Genomic DNA, 6692 nt, shown 5'->3' with positions numbered 1-6692 from the left:
CCAGAAACAGATTTTGAACCCAGGTCCTTTGACTACAGAACCAGAGCCCTTCCTGCCATTTTATACATCTGGGGAAAAACAGTATCCCCAGAACTGCTAGTCTTCTGTGAGCAAAGACTTCAAGAAAACTCGGGTTTCTGACCCCGTTTCTGCTACAGTGAGGCATGGGAGGAAGACTCTTCTGGGTTGTAAGTAGGAGTGACTGCTCCAAGCTGGGGCATAAAAGATGCCTTCAGATGAGAGGAGTCAGGGTGAGAATGCCGGCTCTAACCAGCTCACAAAAGCCAATTGTTAAATTTTCAGTGGGAGCATTTATACCTTGAAAATCATTGAATGCTATAAATCAGACCTTGATCTATTATTTTGCTGATTGTTTAGACTTAATAAAATGATGGGGAAAATCTTAATAACCTAAAAAAGGAATCAAGTTTATATTCCCCCTGGAACCTGGGTCACTGATGATCTGAGCCTAACCCTTCATTGAACCAGAGGATCTAAGGTCAATGGCTGGAAAGGACTATTGACTCTGTTTGGTCCAATCCTCTCATTTTACAGAGGAGGAAACTGAAGCCTGGGGAAATGAGACTTGCCCAAGGTCACCCAGGAAACCAAAGGGTGATGCGGGGGATTTGAACCCAGATCCTCTGACTCTTCTTTCCACTTACCTTGCTTCCTCAGTGGTTCAGTCCCTAGTCCTCTCATATTCCTCTTCACCCACCTCTGGACACCCTCCAGTTTGTTTATTCTCTCTCTCAAATGTGAATCCCAGATCTGGATGCAATCTGGCTAAGGCAGAGAATTCTGACAATGACCACAAGATGGCAGTGAGTCCTCAGGGAATTGGACCATGCTTTGGGAAGGGGAGAGGAAGACTAGGGAAGGCTTCAGAAGGGACACTTCCTCATCTCCCAAAGGTGGCCCAGAGACTTGGGCCAGCCTAGGACAGCATGCCTAGAGTACAGACAAGAAAGGAAGGGGAGGAGAGAGTCATCTGGTGGAGGGCAAGAAGTGTAACATTCTAGAGGTGGGAATTTGGATGGGCAGTATTGGATCTGAAGCCAGAAAGACCCGAGTTCAAATTCTGACTCAGATTCTTATTAGTAGTGTGACCCCAGTGAAGTAACTTAAACCTCTGTGTGTCTCAGTTTCCCCATCTGTAAAAGAGGAGAATGAAAATACCTCACTTCCCTCCTCCCTTCAGGGGATAGAGAAACAAGGGATCCTCCAACCCTACCAGCTGGGGAACAGCCAGTCTGGGCTCCAATCTCAGCTCTGCAATTCACCAGCCCTCAGTTTCTCTAATCTATTAGAAGTATCATGAGGAGAATGTTGAGATAATGGCTTTGCAAATTTTAAAGCACCATAAAATGGTAGCTATAATTATCAGGTATAGCAGTGGCTAGTGAGGGGGACAGATTTCCTTGGGGAAGAAGAGGAAGAGAATTGGGCGTAAAGGTCAGTCAGGTGAGATTCTAGAGTGATCTGTCTCATTATCTGCCTGGTGAATATGTAGTTCAGCTGAGAGCTCCTGTGAGGCCTTTTTGGGATTCCTGTTCCCTCTCAGGGAAGGGGTATTGGGAAGAAGCCCAAACCACCACAAGAGGCACCAGGAATGGTCTTGCCATTCAGCTAGTCTATGATTCAGCCTGCGGATGGATGAAAAGCACAAGGCAATTCTCATATCTCCTGCACCTTGTGTGAATTTGGGAGTAAGAGCTAGACTCTTTGGTCTTGGGGCTTCTCTGAGGAAAGTCCTCTATTCCTGGACGTCTGGGGCTTCCCCCCCTCCCTTCAGGGGATAGAGAAACAAGGGACCCTCCAACCCTACCAGCTGGGGAACAGCCAGTCTGGGCTCCAATCTCAGCTCTGCCACTCACCAGCCCTGTCACCTTAGACAAACCACTTAGCCTAGCAGAGCCTCAGTTTCTCTAATCTATTAGCTACTCCAGTTTAGGAATCTGTACGTTAGGTGCTGTATTTGCTTTCTCCTCATTTCCTCAGAACTTTGCATTGTACCTGGCATATAGAAAGCAATTAAGAAACACTTGTAGATTGACTGATTGGTGATGAAGTCAATAAGCATTGATGAGGTATGTACTATTTGTCAGGCACTGTGCTAATCTTTGAGGATACAAAGAGGCAAAAACACAATCCCCATCATTAGAAAGTTTACATTATTTTTAACCCTTAATTTCCAATTTAGTATCAACTATAAGACAGAAGGACAAGGGCTAGGCAAACAGGGTTAAGAGACTTGTCAAGGGTCACCCAGCTAGGAAGTGTCTAGGATTCAGATTTGAACCCAGGTCCTCCTGCCTGCAGATCTGGAGCTCTATCCACTGTGCCACCTAGCTGTCCCTAGAGAGTATACACTTGTATAGGGGAGACCATGTGTTCACAAGCTGGTAGGTGGCCAATAACTTTACGGAATAGGCATGGGAATTGCCATCCTTACACTGTCTGACCTAACGAGTTGTTGGGAAGGTGCTGGCAAAGCCGAAGGGCCAGGGCCCTCCTCCACTTCTCCCTCAGCCACTTAACAAATCCTTGTTGGCTTTTACCCCTCACTCACTGGGACCCAGGGGCAAATCCCTTCCTTCTTTGAGGCTCAGCATGATCATCCCATCCACAAACCTGGACGATGTGCTGGGGATACAGAGACAACCATGCTGACAAGGCAGTGCCTGCCCTCAGGGGGCTTCCAGTCTAAAATCCCAGGTCTGAGTCTCCTCTTCCCTCCCCCACCCCCACAGAGTTATTTTGAGGAAGGCAAACTGTGAAGGCAGCCTGGTAGCCAGGATGGAGAGTTGCCTCAGAGTGGGGGGGGGGTGCAGAGCTGGCTGTGTGACCCTGGGAAAGCACGGGAATCCCCCCTGAGTGAATTCTCTAAATGGCAGAGCAGGTGCAGGTCCGGGCACTGGTAGAGGAAATTTCCTGGCTGGGGACTTTTCTACTGATGAAGGAAGTCACAGCTCCTGCCCTTCCCATCCCTCCTAAGCCCCACAGCAATGGACAGAAGAATGGCTCTGCTCATTCCCAGGATGACCTAGGACAAGCTCCTTCCCCGGTCAGTGCCTCAGTTTACCCAGCATTAAAGGAGGGGCTTGGCCTGGACGGCCTCTGAGCTCCCTTTCTCCCTTCTGGCTCCGGCTGCTCGGCTTCCTCCTTTCTCTCCTCTTCTCTCCCTCCTTCCTTTTCCACCACAACTGGAGTTCTGAGAAGTCCCAGTTGCTAAGCAGTGTCTCCCTCTCCGGACAGCCCGTTGCCATAGCAGCCGCTCCCCTGCCCCCTGGTTGCCATGACGCCCTCAGTGCACACCTGTCTGCCTGGTGGGCGGGGCTTGGAGCTTCTGCCTTCTGGATCCCCTCTTGGCTGCCCTGAATATGGAGAAGAGAGGGCTGATGCTCTTGCTCTGCTGTTCTTATCTGCCTGGGAGGCTCCTGCCCTGGCCCTTGGATACCTAGCTGTTGCCTGAAGTCTAGAACATCCTCCATTTTTCTGATCCAATTGAATGAGGGTTGGGTTCTGAGTCCTGGTTCTGCCATTTGGTGGCTTTGTGACCTAGGGCAAAACCTTTCCGCTTTCTCAGGCTCATTTTCTCTCATCTGCAAAATGGGTATAATTTGGAGGAAAATGCTTTATAAACCTCAAAGGGCTATTATCAGTGCATGTGATTTGTTGAGAGTCCCTCTTATTTCCATTAAGTACTTTCTTTACATGAATTAGGCAGTATAGACTGGGAATCAGGCAGTATAGACATTGAAAGAACACTTTCTGGTGTTGGATGACGTGAGTTCAAATATTACCTGTAGTGTGATTGTGGACAAGTCATTTTTATCATTCTGGGCCTGTTTCTTTATCTGTAAAATGAGGGAATTGAACTAGGTAGATGGCCTTTAAGATCCCTTCTTGTTCTAGACCCATGATCCTCTGGAGGTGAGGAAAAAACATTTAATAAGCACCTACTATATGCTGGGCACTGTGCCAAATGCTTTACAAATATTAACTCTCAACAGCCTTGGGAGGTGGGTGCTATTATTACCCTCATATTGAATTGAAGGAACCAGGACAAGCAGAAGGGAATGACTTGCCCAGGGTTGTACAATATCTGAATCTGGATTTGAACTCAGGACTTCCTGATTCCAGGCTCAGTGCTCTGCCTACTGAACCACCTAGATGCTCCAAAGTATTAGCCTGTGACCCTACATCCTTGATTTCCTTTTCTACCCTGGATCTATAGTCATCAAACTGGTGATTACCTCCATGTAAAGAACATCTGATGGGGAAACTCTCTTTAGTTTCACATCTGACACATCTTGGCTGCATGACTCTGGGTAAGTCATTGACTTCTTAGTTTCCCAGACACAGAGTCAGAATCTCTCTGAGCTGAAAGGGGGCCCAGGGGCAGCTGGTCTACCTTGTACCTGGATCAGAATATCCACTATAACACAACTCTTGAAAACTATATATTCTAGGAGTGGTGCCAGCCTACAGTGGGAGGAGTTTCTTCACTGGCAGCATGCCATACCAACTAAATAGCAGATCCAACCAAAAAGCAAACAAAACATGGAGCCCCCTACATGAGGCATGTTAGTAATTCTTCTGAACATGGAGCCATTGAGAACTACCAGAGGGTACCAAAAAGTGTGACTTGCCCATGGTCACACAGCCAGTATAGACAAGAGGCAGGACTTGGGTTTAAATCTTTTAGTCCCTCTGCCAAGATCATCATCATCATCATCATCATCATCATCTTCTTCTTCTTCTTCTTCTTCTTCTTCTTCTTCTTCTTCTTCTTCTTCTTCTTCCTTCTTCTTTTCTTCTTCCTTCTTTTCCTCCTCTTCCTCCTCCTCCTCTTCCTCCTCCTCATCCTGCTCTTCCTCCTGCTTCTTCTCTTTTTACAGAGGAAGAAACTGAGACTCAGAGAGGGGAATGAATAGAACTGGATGGCAAAGCCCCATGGGACTCAAAGTGTTGAGACTCCAGGTACCACTCCCTTACCATCACCATTACCAAAGAATCTATGGAATGAAGCCAGACCTATTTATCTTGGGCAGAGCTAGCAACCCAAGGGCTTCTGTGACTCAGATCACATTTCCCCCCAGTAGAGCCCTTTGAATAAATCAGGGATAAAAGTATAGTCTGTCTGTTCCCACCTGAGTAGAAAGAAGGTAAACATGGTCCTAGAAGGGGGAAGCTAGGGAGCTCAGTGGATAAAGAGCCAGACCTGGAGGCAAGAGATCCTAGGTTCAAATCTGGTTTCAGATGCTTCCTAGCTGTGGGACCCTGGGCAAGTCATTTAGTCCCAACTGTCTATCGCTTACTGCTCTTCTTCCTTGGAACTGATGCTTAGCATTGATTTTAAGACAGAATGTAAGTGTTTGAAAAATGGCCCTAGACTGTCAAAGTTGCAAGAATTTTGGTGGCCACAAGCCACAGGGTCATGGCATCTCAGAACTGGAAGGAACCATTGAGGCAGTGATTCTAAGCTATACCTGAACAAGAACCTCCTCCATATCATTCCTAAAAAGTAGGTGCCCAGCCTTTTCTTTAAGAAAAATTTTTTAAACCCTTATCTTCCATCTTGGAATCAATACTGTGTATTGGTTCCAAGGCAGAAGAGTGGTAAGGGCTGGGCAATAGGGGCCAAGTGACTTGCCCAGGGTCACACAGCTGGGAAGTGTCTGAGGCCAGATTTGAACTAGGACCTCATGTCTCTAGGCCTGGCTCTTAATCCACTGAGCTACCTAGCTGCCCCCTGCCCCCTGCCTAGCCTTTTCTTGAAGGCTTCCAGTGATGAGTAGTTCACTACCTCCAGAGGGACAGCTCTCCTTGTTGGGAAGTTTCTCCTGACATTATGGTTAACTCTGTTTCCCTACAACTTCTACCCATAGGTCCTAGAGTTGACCTGGGGCCAAGGAGAAGAGGGTCCATCCCTCTTCTATCCATAATAGCCCTCGGGAGGTAGCATGCTGTGACAGAGAATAGCTTGAGAGGGCTTTATGGATGATAGTTTTGGGGCTGAGCCTTGGAGGGCTGCCTAGTCCCTCATTTTACAGAGAAGTAAGTTAAGGCCCAAAGAGAGGAAACCCCTTGCCTCAGGTTATCCAGGATCAGGATCCTGGTCAGCGTCAAACTCCACCTTTGATCTTTGTGAGCTTCTTGACTATGGGCCAAGGGACTTCTGAGCCTCAGTTTCCTCATTTGAAAAATGAACAAGATTTACCTCACATGTCTGTTGTAGGAAAAGTCTTTAGGAACCAATATTTTAAAATACAAATCAGCACTATTTTTTCAACTATCAAAACACTGAGATGAGAGCTTGTTTCTTTCTGACACAGTATTTAGAAGAGCAGAAGGGGAGGGGAGCCTTGGAGGTGGTGACTCAGTGGTATAGCTGCTAAACCACCAGAGGGGATCTAGACTCAGCCTCATCCTGCTCACCCTCAATGGTGCATGCCTGGCTAGAGACCTGCCCTGGCCCGGAGGCTGCCAGACTCCTCCTTGGGCAAGGCTAGGGTCTGTCTTGTCTGACCTGGGGATGAAAACATCTTGGCAATAATGCATGACTGCTGGTTTGCTTGGATCACACCCTCATTCCCAATAAGATTCCAGGCAAGTCATGCAAGGAATGGAAATGTTCATTTGGACACCAGAGGCTCACATCTGGATCCACGGAAATGAAATATATA

The 6692-nt window shown here is 47.4% G+C and overlaps 1 protein-coding gene and 1 long non-coding RNA gene across 2 annotated transcripts in view; one reads left to right on the top strand and one right to left on the bottom strand.

Annotated features, from left to right (window-relative positions):
- CCDC188 (coiled-coil domain containing 188) overlaps positions 1–3243 on the bottom strand; it is a 25603-nt gene extending 22360 nt beyond the window's left edge. The window contains exon 1 of the mRNA XM_007490345.3: positions 3086–3243. The gene's annotated coding sequence lies outside the window, so the exon portion shown is untranslated. The remainder of the gene's footprint in view (positions 1–3085) is intronic.
- Positions 1–5138, top strand: part of LOC103096425 (uncharacterized) — a 10198-nt gene extending 5060 nt beyond the window's left edge. Inside the window, exon 2 of the long non-coding RNA XR_001629461.2 lies at positions 4905–5138. This is a non-coding gene — a long non-coding RNA (uncharacterized LOC103096425). The remainder of the gene's footprint in view (positions 1–4904) is intronic.
- Positions 5139–6692: the final 1554 nt, after the last annotated feature.

Source organism: Monodelphis domestica, chromosome 3 (assembly GCF_027887165.1).
Source record: "Monodelphis domestica isolate mMonDom1 chromosome 3, mMonDom1.pri, whole genome shotgun sequence".
NCBI classification, from domain to species: domain Eukaryota; kingdom Metazoa; phylum Chordata; class Mammalia; order Didelphimorphia; family Didelphidae; genus Monodelphis; species Monodelphis domestica.
Note: the sequence above shows the minus strand (reverse complement) of the source record. Positions and strands in the feature narration are given on the sequence as shown.